Raw genomic sequence first — 13636 nt, forward strand, 5'->3', positions numbered from 1 at the left:
ACTCTTGATCTCATGATCCGCGCACCTCAGCCTCCCAAAGTGCTAGGATTACAGATGTGAGCCACCGCGCCCGGCCCACAATCTTTACCCACAATCATTTATATCCATAAAACAATCATTTATATCCATTACCAACACGTTTCAATAAGACTGTCATTTTATACGTTAAACATGTAATAAAATAAGGGAAAGTACCAGAATTGGAACTTCAAACGTTTTAACAGTCCATGACAAAAATGGAGATTATCCAGGTCTTCAGGCAAATCTGCCAAAAGAAAAAAGGAAATGTTCATGTGGACATAAGGACATCCTTAAACTCAGCAACCATCCATGTATCTCCACAACTATTGAAGACAAACAGCTCCAATGAGTTATTATACTACATTTGGTAATACAATAATTTTTTCACACCACTGAAGGATTCTCATAAATATGGAACTTGAGACAGAAAATGAAGCCCCAAGGACCCAGCCAAGTGCCTAAAGAAGTAAATTTCATCCATAAGCCCAGATCTGTTCAAATTTTAAAAATCAAGTTTGTGACAGATTCCTAAGAAAGAATCTCATCATGGAAAAACAAAAACAAAAACAAAACCCACTACTACTCAAATAGCCAAACAGATAGAACATTTATCGGAAAAAAAGATAGTCAAAAGTTGTTTTAAGGTCAGCATTCACTGTTTGTCCCAAAGGCCACCAGGCACATAGGTACTGAATGGACTACCCAGATATGACCAATAAGGTCACCTACAAGAAAAATGTACCAGTTTACATAATAGTAAATATGTATTGACACAAGTCACATTTTAGTACAGCACTGATTATTTTTACTTGAAAAGCAAAAAATAAATTTAAAAGAACAACTGTGAATAACTGCATTTTGATCTTATGTAAAACAATCAAGCAACCTTGGATCCTCCTTCTCCCCTCCCCCAGCCACAACAGACACCCCACTCCTCAATTTAATCTCAAAATTAGCTCTCATCTGACACCAACCAACAGAGTTAATTAGGCAGAAGCAGATGTAACTCAGCAGCTCTTTGCTACAAGCAGAATCACAGTGTTTAAAAAAAAATACACAGCTAGGAGAGGAACAAAATCAGAAGTCTCTTATCTGTAGCCAATTCTCAACTAAACACATGTATATTATCCACTTTGTATATTATCCACTGCAAATTTTTTAATCTTAGGCTGATTTGTTTCCAACATCCCACTGGCCCCACTGTAAATTCGTATAAGCAAGAGAATAGATTGAAAACCAATTTCATTTCAGCCTAAGTAGTATCTAACTGGAAAGACAAATCCACAGGAAAAAAAAAATGTATAATTCATTCAAAAGCCAAATAGAAATCATTTTTTTTTTCCTGATTTGGAATTATCCACACCATTTCTCTTTTTCAGAGCACGGGGATTTGTTTCACATAGAGATAGGACATTCTATCACAAGCTAAAACCCTAAAATCATTATTCTCTTTTCATTTTTCTATAAAAACTTGAGAGTTGGACTAAAAGGCTATCAAAAAGGTAGCAAATCATCCTAAATTAATTCTGGTGATTTATGCTACATCGAATTAAATTATTCTATTTTCTAAGGTTGTGAATCATTTTATTTTTAACTACAAAATATCAGTAAATTATATGGTTGCATCATACGGTCTTATAATATAACACTATTTACATCATTCATTACAAATATTCTAAACATATCTAGAGAAATGCTTAGTCCAGCACTGAGCTTTTAGTTTCACTGGTATTACATAAACATCAACACTATTCAGAAATATTCATGTCAGCATAAGAAGAGTCAAAATATCCTGGATCATAAGTATTATGCGAGGCCCCCTCTAAGCTTTTACTAAAGCTGTGTGTGTTGTTTCAAAACCAGTGTCATAACACTCAAGTCATGAGTTTATGGATGAGCCAAAAAACAGTGGTAGAAAAAACAAAGATTAATAATAGAGTTTACACTTTTGTCATCCTGAGTTTTACTTGCTAACAGTTATTTTTAACTCTTTTACTTTCATAAGCTCCTGGCTTTTTCTTTCTTTTTTTTTTTTCCCAAAGGGATCACCGTCGGAAAACCTGGATTTTTTCAAAGCCGATTTTGTAACTGAGTAAGCGTCCACAAATCTAAGCAGTATCTTCCGAAACAGAACAGAACTGTTTAGGGGAAGGAACTCGGACTTACTTTTCTTCTATCAGCACCCAGCTCAGGTTATTGGCAGAGTTGCTCAAAATAGTGTCCTTGGTTAACAAATATCTGTTGTCTGACAACATCAAACACCATCCATATGGTGATATTTGTTATCTTTCAAATCCTGGATGCATCTATTTCCTCTGAAATCAATGCTTCAGGCCCAAAACATGTGAACTGGGAGGTGAGGTTATAAATACTAATCAAAGAAAAATCAACAAATATTTAGTGAGCTGATGTTCCCTGCATGCAGCCCTGTGGTAAGTACTATGCAGAATACAAAGCAAAGCTAGAGACAGAACATACAAGAAGCAATTAAGAAATAACAAAGCACTGTTTGGCGGTTCCTCAAAAAGTTAAACACAGAACTACCATATGGTTCTGTAATTCCATTTCTAGGTATAGACTCAAAAGAATTGAAAACAGATACTCAAATAAGTACACATACACTCATGTTCATAACAAAACTATTCACAATAGCCAAAAGGTGTAAACAGCCCAAATGTCCATCAACAGATGAACAGATAAACAAAATGTGGTATATCCATACGCTAGAATACTATACAACTATAAAAGGCAACGAAGTTTCGATACATGCGACTACAATGTGGACGGACCTCAAACACATTATGTTGTGAAAGATGCCAGACACAAAAGGCCACACATCATATAATTTAATTCATATGAAACATCCATAAATCCACAGACAAAACATAGATTGGTGGTGTCTCAGGGACTATCTAGAGAAACTGCTTAATGGCTAAGGGATTTTATTTGGGATCAATAGAAATGTTTTGGAACTTGATAGCGGCAGTGGTGCCACAACACTGAATGTACTAAATGCCAGTGATTTGTTCACTTTTTAATTTTTTTTCATTTTATGTTATGTGAGCTTTACCTCAAGTTGTTTAAAAAAAAAAAAGAAATAACAAAGCACTGAACTATAATAATAATAATACCAACCATTTCCTGACATGTACTGTGGTCCAGGTACTTTACATAGATTATCAGTAAACCTTAAAACAACGTGTAAGGTACCATTGTTGTTTTTACAAAAGGAAAACAGGCTTGACTTAGCCAAGATCTCAGAGTTATTAAGTCATGAAGGATTTTAATTCAGATGCCAAAGCCCAAACTCTTTCTGTCTCTCCAGCGGTTTTCAAACTAGGCTCTTTGGATCTCTTGTGACAAGGAATTACCTCGGGTATTACCTTCAGGTGCCCCCTTGTGGGTTAAACTTGGGGCCATCACAGCACCTTGAATCCAACAGTGCAGCTCCACTTTAACTGTTTTATGTATATTGGTCTTCCCTGGAAGATTTGCTTTAAAGAAAGTGTTCCTCTGATTACAGAAGGAAGAAGTCTGGAAACAACAGTGACTATACTACCTTGCTGAAACCATGTGAAGGATGGATGAACATCTCTTGGATGGATGGGACTGAAAACTGGACCTTGAAAGATAATGCTGAGCTTGGATAAGTGCCCCACCATCCCTCTGCCCAAATTCAAATCCTTCATGGCCCAGTGCAAACAACTTCTCAAAAGCCCAAACATCTTTGTCTAACAGGAAACTTTTAGCTTTTTTACTGTTTTGACATTCATTTCCCACTCTGTATTATGCTTACTTGTATATTAACCTTGTCACCCCTACTAGACTGTAAAATTCTTAAAAACAGGATTCATGCTTGATTCATCTTTGTATACCCTAAGATTTCCCAAGACTACAACTTGATAAGAGGGGTTCAATGCCTATTTGCTAAATAAATGTATCAAGGAATGAATGACGGAAATCAAAGTGAAATAACAGAAGCTAAGAATGAGCTGTCAAACAAAAGGGACACCAAGTCAATGTGCCTGACTAGAACACGTATATGCTGAAAAGGGATAAAGAAATTCAGTTGGGCCAGGCACAATGGCTCACGCCTCTAATCCCAGCACTTTGGGAGGTCAAGGCAGGAGGATTACTTGAGGTAGGAGCTCGAGACAAGCATAGGCAACATAGCAAGACCCCACCTCTATAAAAATAAAAAATTAGCTGGGTGTGGTGATGTACACCTGTAGACCCAGCTACTCGGGAGACTGAGGCAAGAGGATCTCTTGAGCTGCCCAGGAGGTTGAGACTACAGTGGGCTATGATTGTGCCAATGCTCTCCAGCCTAGGCAATAGAGCTAGACTCTGTCTCTAAAAAAGACAAATATAATTAAAAAATAAAAAACATTAATAGGCCAGGTGTGGTGGCTCACATCTGTAATCCCAGCACTTTGGGAGGCTGTGGCAGGCAGATCACAAGGTCAGGAGATTGAGACCATCCTGGCCAACATGGTGAAACCCTGTCTCTACTAAAATACAAAAAATTAGCCAGGCGTGGTGGTGCGTGCCTGTGGTCCCAGCTACTCGGGAGGCTGAGGCAGGAGAATCGCTTGAACCCGGGAGGCAGAGGTTGCAGTGAGCCGAGATCGCGCCACTGCACTCCAGCCTGGCAACAGAGCCAGAATCCGTCTCAAAAAAAGTAAAACAGAAAGTTGGCTGTGAACAAAGTCAAGCTGTGGTGTGTGAATGTGACAGATGAATAGGAAGCCACTGCAGGAGCAGGTGACACCATAATGCACAGTGAAGGGCATGCACATACACACACAAACCTGTTGAATGTTTGAATCACTCTGGCAATAGTATCCATCTACTCTGGAGGGAAGAGTGTTTGAAAGAAAAAACAAAAGCAACCAGTATTTCACCTCTCCAAACATCAATCTTGTTCAACTTATATTTATGAGCCTAACTCAGCAGCAAGCCCAGAACAGGCACTCAATAAAACGTTAGTTGAACTGAATATTTAATTCCCCATCTTTTTAGAGTAACACTAAGTTCTTTCCCACTACTCATTAACAAAGAGAGTTTTCAATTCATAAGCTAATAATGTTTTCCAAGGATTTCTAAGAGGCTAAATCACCATAAAAATTATCATTTCAACTAATACATATTATATTAATTGGAAGTTTAATTTTTCATGTCATGCTCTCCTAGTTGACAATATCCTTGTTATGTCATTAAACTATAATTGTGTAAATGTGCTTCAACAAACAATAACTGAACCATCAATAAACTATTATGGCTTCCATAATCTCTAGCAAAGATTAGTTTCAACATCATCATCATAAATTAGTAGAGACAGTTCCCAAATCTCCTGGTGAAACCCATGAATTAGGTTTGCATAGTCATCCCTGCATGTAAGTGCTCAATAGTTTCAGTCTCTAAAATTTAATCACACTGTTAGGAACCTCACAGGAAATTTGATCCCTTGTAAAACAGAGGAATTTAGAGACAAGATGAAAAGTCATTTGAAGTCATCAGGCCTTTGGAGCCAGGGTACACTGATTAGTAATGATGTATTGTAACTAAGCACTTTCACTTAAGAAATAATCAACTAAATTTAGAGTGTCTTTTTTTGGCATTTAAAAATTCCTATTCCATCCTAGATTTCTCCCTAATTACATATTAGCTTTAGCTGGTTTTTGATGACAAAGACTGAGAATAATGTATTAAGAAAAAAACGTGATTTTTTTTTTTTTTTTTGAGGCGGAGTCTCACCCAGTTGCCCAGGCTGGAGTGCAATGGTGCGATCTCGGCTCACTGCAACCTCCGCCTCTCAGATTCAAACGATTCTCCCGCCTCAGCCTCCTGAGTAGCTAGGATTACAGGCACACACCACCATGCCATTGTTTCATTATTATTATTATTATTTTTAGTAGAGACGGAGTTTTACCATGTTGGCCAGGCTGGTCTCAAACTCCTGACCTTGTGATCCACCCGCCTCGGCCTCCCAAAGTGCTGGGATTACAGGCGTGAGCCATCGCGCTAGGCCAAAAAATGTGATTTTTAAAAAAACTTTTAAAAATAGAGATACAAGGCCAGGCTCGGTGGCTCATGCCTATAATGCCAGCACTTTGGCAGGCCGAGGCAGGTAGATCACCTGAAATAGGAGTTTGAGACCAGCCTGGCCAACATGGTGAAACCCCATCTCTACTAAATACAAAAAATTAGCCAGGTGTGGCAGCGCATGCCTGTAATCCCAGCTCTTTGGGAGGCTGAGGCAGGAGAACTGCTTGAACCCAGGAGGCGGAGGTTGCAGTGAGTCCAGATTACGCCATTGCACTCCAGCCTGGCCAACGAGAGCAAAACTCCATCTCAACAAAATAAATAAGATAAAATAAAGATACCAAAAAATCTAAATAAATAAATAAAAATAGAGGCGGGGGTCTCACTATGTTACCCAGGCATGTCTTGAACTCCAAGGCTCAAGGGATCCTTTCACTGTAGCCTCCCAAAGTACTGGGATTACAGGCATAAGCCACTGCACCTGGCTGAGAAAAATTTTACATCTTAACTTTTTAATGATTCTTTTGAAATAGATTATTGCAGGATTCTTTGTTAACTGTATTACAGATGTCTTCAGACCAGATATCCAGACACCCTGAAAAATTCAGGTTCCCTTTTGAGAGTTTCATAAATATTATGGCTCTACTCTAAAAAATAAGCACATGTACCCATATGCACTGGCATACATTTTCAAGGGTTAACAGATCTTCTGTCATCCATCCATGGACCACTTAAGGTCCAGTGGCTATATACAGAGAGGTATTTTATCCAGTTTCACAATAGTTAGCTTCGTGCTTTACTTAAGGCATGTTACATCAAGAGTAAGAAAGTTATTCTTGGCCGGGCGCGGTGGCTCAAGCCTATAATCTCAGCACTTTGGGAGGCCGAGACGGGCGGATCACGAGGTCAGGAGATCGAGACCATCCTGGCGAACACAGTGAAAGCCCGTCTCTACTAAAAAAATACAAAAAACTAGCCGGGCGCGGTTGTGGGCGCCTGTAGTCCCAGCTACTCCGGAGGCTGAGGCAGGAGAATGGCGTAAACCCAGGAGGCGGAGCTTGCAGTGAGCCGAGATCCCGCCACTGCACTCCAGCCTGGCAACAGAGCCAGACTCCGTCTCAAAAAAAAAAAAAAAAAAAAAAGAAAGTTATTCTTTTTGGTTTTGGATGTTATCAAAAAACAGGTTTCTGACATTTTAATCAACAAGTAGGTGTGCTGTGATGGGAAGTATCAGAGTCAGGGATCCAGTCCCCATTCTGCTAGCTACCTAGGCTATAGGATATTGAACATGTTACTAAGTCAATCTAAGTCTCCGTTTTCTCTTCTGTAAAAATGAGAATACTTCTCTGTTTTACAGAACCGTTAAGAGGAATCACTGAGATAACAAATATGAAAGAAGCAAGGATGATGGCAGACACATAGCAGGAACACAATAAATGCTAGCTCATAAAAGGAAAAAGGGCAATACAGTCAGCTGGAGACCTGTAAAATCTAATCTGGCTGAACTTCTGTCTATATGACCATTTTCTCCTAAGAGACAGGAGAAGTCAGCACCTGGCTCTTAGTTATAGCTGCAGAGAAGTAAAAATTCAAGACAGAGAATAGAAGAAAGTGAAGGAAAGCAAAAACAGATTGTAATGGTGAGGCTAGGGTCAAGAAGAGTGTATTTTACTCATAGTTATACATTATTTAAGGGCAACAAAGCTTTTAAAAGATAGTACTGCATAGGAGAATATCTTCTTGACCTCAGGGTAGGAAAAGTCTTAAAACAAGACACAAAAGGCACTAACCATAAAGACCAATAAATTTGACTCCATTAAAATTAAGAACTTCTGTTCATTAAAAGACACCATAAAGAGAGTGAAAAGGCAAGCCACAGCATTTGCAACATACACACGACAAAGGACTTGTATTCACAGTAAATAAAGAACTTCTAAATAGCAATAAAAGATACAAGACCCAACTTTTAAAAACAGGGTGGAAAAGACTTGAACAGAACTTTATAAACGAGGCTATCTAAATGGCTAAAAAAGTATATGAAGAGCTGGCCGGACGCAGAGGGCTCACTCCTGTAATCCCAGCACTTTGGGAGGCTGAGGCAGGCAACTGAGATCAGGAGTTCGAAAACAGCCTGCCCAACATGGCAAAACCCCACCTCTACTAAAAGTACAAAAAATTAGCCAGTTGTGGTAGCAGGCACCTGTAATCCCAGCTACTTGGGAGGCTGAGGCAGGAGAATTGCTTGAACCTGGGAGGCAGAGGTTGCAGTGAGCCAAGATCACGCCACTGCACTTCAGTCTGGGAGACAAAAGCGAAACTCCATCTCAAAAAAAAAAAAATATATATATATATATATATACATATATATATATGAAGAGCTGTGCAATCTGATTACTAATCAGGTAAGTGCAAAATTTACCATACTGGCTAAAATTTTAAAAGCTAAAAAGGCTGAGACTGGAGAGGGTGAGAAGCAAGGGAATTCATATATTGCTGGAAGGAGTGTAACCTGGTATAATACTTTGAAGAGTTTGGTACTTAGTAAAGATGAAGACAGGCATACCTATCTATGACTAGGGTGACCATACAATTCATCATCTAAACCTAGATACTTTTGAAAACTAAAAGTATAACTAAAAGTTACACTGGGAAAATAAGCAAAAGTCAGGACAAATGGTCACCCTAGCTATAAACCGGCAATTTCATTCCTAGGTGTATACCTTAGAAACCTGTGCACATGGGCACCAATGACAGGTATAGGAATGCTCATAGCAGCTTTGTTCACAATTACCCCAAACTTGAAACAACTCAAATATTCGGCAACAATGGAATGGATGATCCGAAAATTGGTGTATTCTCTTTCTGGGGTCTGCGGGAAGACAGGTATCAGAAGATGTGGGAGTCCTATTAAAAAAGGTGCTTAAAGGTGCTTTGGAAATGCAAATTAAGGCATTACAGGGAAGAAATATTCCATCACCCCACTTCTCCCATCCATGCATCATTTACCATTCTGCAACAAAGACTGATCACCACAGTTCACACATCCCTACTTACATAAAATATTTATTTCTTTTTTTCTTTTTTTTGAGACAGAGTCTCGCTCTGTCGCCAGGCTGGAGTGCAGTGGTGCAATCTCGGCTCACTGCAACCTCTGCCTCCCGGGTTCAAGTGATTCTCCTGCCTCAACCTCCCAAGTAGCCGAGACTACAGGTACCCACCATCACGTCCAGCTAATTTTTTGTATTTTTAGTAGAGACAGGGTTTCATCATGTTGGTCAGGATAGTCTTGATCTCTTGACCTCCTGATCTACCCACCTCGGTCTCCCAAAGTGTTGGGATTACAGACGTGAGCCACCGCACTCAGCCACATGAAACCATTTCTTTAATCCCAGCACTTTGGGAGGCCAAGGTGGGTGGATCACCTGAGGTCAGGAGTTTGAGACCAGCCTGGCCAACATGGCGAAACCCCACCTCTACTAAAAATACAAAAATTAGCTGGGCACATGTCTGTAATCCCAGCTACTTGGGAGGCTGAGGCAGGAGAATCACCTGAACCCGGGAGGTGGAGGTTGCAGTGAGCCAAGATCATGCCACTGCACTCCAGCCTAGGCAACAGAGCAAGACTGTCTCAAAAAAAAAAAAAAAAAAAAACACTATTTCCTTTTCTCTCAATACAAATGTAGGCACGAGGGTACACTGTAGAGAACTAGGAGACTGAAAGCCAGATCACTTAGTTACGTCTTTTATTAATTGGTATGTGAAAGTCCATGAGAGCTTCTAAAGCACATTAAAATTATTAAACTTCCTCATCTACTTTCTAATATTCACCCTATTTACCTTTCATTCATGCTATGCCTCACATCTGACAGTTTCCACCCAATCTTCGAAAGCAGTCTGTGAAATAAACACATGCTATAATAGCAATGACATAATATCCACTTTACTCAGAAGCCTAAGTGTGGCTGGTAAGCAAAACTTCCTCTGCCGACCATGTCATGACCATCAGCCATTCCCTAAATTCCTCCTTTAATGTTAAAATCTTCCTCTGTCTCTATATTTTCTTTTCTTTTTCTTTTTTTTGGTAAACTGTCACTTCACCTCCCCAACCTTTAACTCTCAGTAGAAGTTCTCGGGAAAGAAGAAACATGTGCATTATCCTTTCCTTCTTAAAAACATAAAATATTGTCCAAATTCTTTTTGATAAATGTGTAAAGAACTTATGAATAAGAAAAAAACCAGAGTGTTTTATTTCAAGGCTATGCCAAAAAAATCTAGGGTATACAAGTAAGACAGGAAGAATGCACTTTAAAAAAAAAAAAAAAAAAACCTTCTTGGGGCCCCATAGAACTAAGACTGTTCGAACACAACTAATTCCCATTTTCTACTTCCACCTTCCGTCCATATAGGAGGGGTCTTCATATGCTGTATCCTGAATTTCCTTGGTATCTCCAACCCCAAACATACTTGGTTCATTAGTTTTCATTTCGTATTTCCCACATCTGTAATTCTTTATCACTACCCCTTCAGAACTGCTGTCTAATACTCTCTTGAACACATCCCAACACCTTCTACCAATTACAGGGCTTAAACTCCTTCATGGGGCATAGGACACCATTTGTAATCTAACCCATCCTGCGCCTTTGCCTGGTCATCTCCTACCACTCCCTGCACTCTGCCCATAGCAAAGTACTAGCAAATTCAAACCTATGCAAAAAGTCCTATCCCAGGGTATGGTGTATGTCTCTTCCTGGGATACTCTGCTGCCCCACACTCCCTGAAGACTCCAGATCAAGTTTAATATAATAAATCCAGCCTATCACGGGTCGCCCTGGCTCACGCCTGTAATCCATCACTCAGGCAGGCAGAGGTGGGCAAATCACTTGAGGCCAGGATTTCGAGACCAGCCTGGGCAACATAGTGAGACCCTTTTCTCATTTTTATTAAAAAATAATAAATACAGCCTATCAAGCAACTTGTCTCCCAAACTAACACCTTTCTTTGCCCCATCCTCACCCCTGGCACAGTCCACCAAATCACATTCACCCAAAATTACTGTACAGCTCCGCCCACTTTCTTCACACCTGCCACTTTGTCCCACCCCTACCAATCCCTTGTCCCCCGGAGATTTTCTGCTACAGATTTATTCTGCAAGTTCTAAGCAGCCTCTCTCCCTTCCCTTCACATTTAAGTTTGCTCTGCTGTCTTAGCATCATCTTTCAGAAACTCTCCCAAGCATAACCATCCCATCCTTCCACATTTTTAAAAACACTTCATACTCCAAAGCTAGCAAACCTCCTTATTTCAACATGCCGATCCACCCAAATACCTTTCCCATCATTGCAATCGCACCTGCTCCTCACATGCGCCTCAATGCCTCCCCAAACCCAACACTCTCCACCGCTTCAACTCTGCTCCAATCCACCACACCCAAACCCACCTACTCTGCGCCCAGACAACTGCAATCTCGCCTTCGGCATCATCTCACCTGCCCTCACACACCCCTCGGTCCGCCTTCCACTTCTCTCAAATTGCATCCCTCCCTAACTCTCCCTCAGCACCTGTTCTACACCTCCAGCTTCCCCTCCCACCCAACCCTCACTAGTCTTCCTCACACCCTCGCTGGCCCCCACCGCTCCTACCAGTTCACTCCCACTCAGAAATTCCCTCGCAGCCCCCGCCTTCCGACTCCCCGAACCCCGCCCCCACCCGATCCCGCCCCGCCCCCTCCGCCCTCGAGCCCCGCCCCTTGCCCTAGAGGCCCTGCCGAGGGGCGGGGCCTGTCCCTCCTCCCCTTTCCCCCGCCCCCTACCGTCACGCTCAGGGGCAGCCTGACCCCGAGCGGCCCCGCGGTGACCCTCGCGCAGAGGCCTGTGGGAGGGGCGTCGCAAGCCCCTGAATCCCCCCGTCTGTTTCCCCCTCCCGCCCAGTCTCCTCCCCCTGGGAACGCGCGGGGTGGGTGACAGACCTGGCTGCGCGCCACCGCCACCGCGCCTGCCGGGGGCGCTGCCGCTGCCTGAGAAAGAAGCCGCGGCTGCCGCCTGGAGGAGGTGCCGTCGCCTCCGCCACCGCTGCCGCCGCCGCCAGGGGTAGGAGCTAAGCCGCCGCCATTTTGTGTCCCCCTGTTGTTGTCGTTGACATGAATCCGACATGACACTGATTACAGCCCAATGGAGTCTCATTAAACCCGAGCTGCGGCCCCGCCCCGCCGCTGCTCCATTGGAGGAGACCAAAGACACTTAAGGCCACCCGTTGGCCTACGGGTCTGTCCGTCATCCACTCACTAACCACTCTGCAGCCCATTGGGGCAGGTTCCTGCCGGTCATCTCGCTTCCACATAGACACACCCCTCGACCCATCACCCTCCCCCCGGCACCACCCCGGGGGAGGGTCCACTGCCAGTACCAATCAACAGACCGCTGGGTCCGCCTCTTCCGGGCACCTATTGGTCCAGCCTTTTTTCTCTCTCCTAGATACCGCGCCACCTCTACTTCCACCTACCCGCCCCCTCCACCTCTAGGAAAAGATTGGGTCTACTCGCAGCAGGGGAGCTTGGCCTTATTGGCTGCAGACGACGCCAATCAGGAGGCCTTTTCCCTCTCCCCTCCCCCACTCAACCCCAAACCCCCTAGCCCGCAGCTAAAGTTTGTGTGAGAGCTGATCGCTGGCGGCGGCCGCAGGATTTAGGGGTGGGCGCGGGCGGGCGCGCGCGGGCGGGCACGCGAAGTTAAAATTCGAGGTTCTCAGTCGCCAGCTTCTTTGCTGGAGTGCGCGGACGGGCGCGCCGCCCGGAGCGTTCCATCCCGCCCCCTCCTCCACCCTCTCTCCCGTCCCGTCCCGGGCGACTACTCGCCCGCCCCCTGGCTCGCATCCTTCCCCCCCCAACACACCCCTACCCTGCCAGCCCCAGGCCGGGTGCAGGCAGAACGATGTCGCTGCAGCCTCCTCGCCATCCCATGCCGCGGGGGAGCAAGCCCCTACCCACCGGGCGTGCACCCCCCGGCTCCACACTCGCCCGTGTCTGCAAGCACGTGCACCGTTCGCCGCTGCCTCCGGCCACCCCGGTCCCCGGCTAACCTCGCCTGCAGCCCGGCCAATCGCTCGCTGCCCTTTGTTGCTGCAGCCTGGGTCTCCCTGCTGCCTTCCTCAGCCTCCGCCTCGTCCTTTGCCAGCCGCCCGGGTCCGCAGCGCCGCGCTCCCCCCGCCCGGGACCCACCGCCGCCGCCTCCTTCTCCTCCTCCGCCTCCTCCTCCTCGGCTCCGGGCTGCAGCGCACAGAGCCCGAGGCAGCGCCGCCCAGCCCCGCTCCCCCCGCGCCGCCCGCCAGCCCGCCCGGCCTGGCCGGGGGCGCAGCCCGGACCCCGCCCGCCCCAGTCTCCGCCCCGGGGGTACCTGCCTCCGCCCCGGGGGGCTCCTCTCGCCGCCCTCGGGGGTGGGCGGGGACGCTGGTGTCCGCGGGAGGATGGGGACGCCTGGGCCGTTTGGGGCGGGGAGTGTGCCCGCCGGGGCTGGGACTGAGGTGCGGTCCTCGCCAACGCGCCCCCCCTCCCGTCGCTATGGGCCCCAAACTTCGT

The 13636-nt window shown here is 44.6% G+C and overlaps 1 protein-coding gene across 12 annotated transcripts in view; it reads right to left on the reverse strand.

Moving 5' to 3' along the window:
* The window catches only part of KAT6B (lysine acetyltransferase 6B), a 203890-nt gene extending 190517 nt beyond the window's left edge, over positions 1 to 13373 (reverse strand). For 3 of the 12 annotated variants that reach the window (XM_015147242.3, XM_002805674.4, XM_015147237.3), the window contains exons 1-2: positions 12032 to 12221; positions 196 to 265 (exon numbers count right to left, since the gene is read on the reverse strand). The gene's annotated coding sequence lies outside the window, so the exon portion shown is untranslated. Of the gene's footprint in view, positions 1 to 195; positions 266 to 12031; positions 12222 to 13140 lie in introns of those variants that run through there. The other 9 variants (XM_077946541.1, XM_077946538.1, XM_015147240.3 and 6 more) reach the window with 6 other exon arrangements.
* Between the last annotated feature and the right edge of the window lie 263 nt (positions 13374 to 13636).

Source organism: Macaca mulatta, chromosome 9, assembly GCF_049350105.2.
Source record: "Macaca mulatta isolate MMU2019108-1 chromosome 9, T2T-MMU8v2.0, whole genome shotgun sequence".
NCBI classification, from domain to species: Eukaryota; Metazoa; Chordata; class Mammalia; order Primates; family Cercopithecidae; genus Macaca; species Macaca mulatta.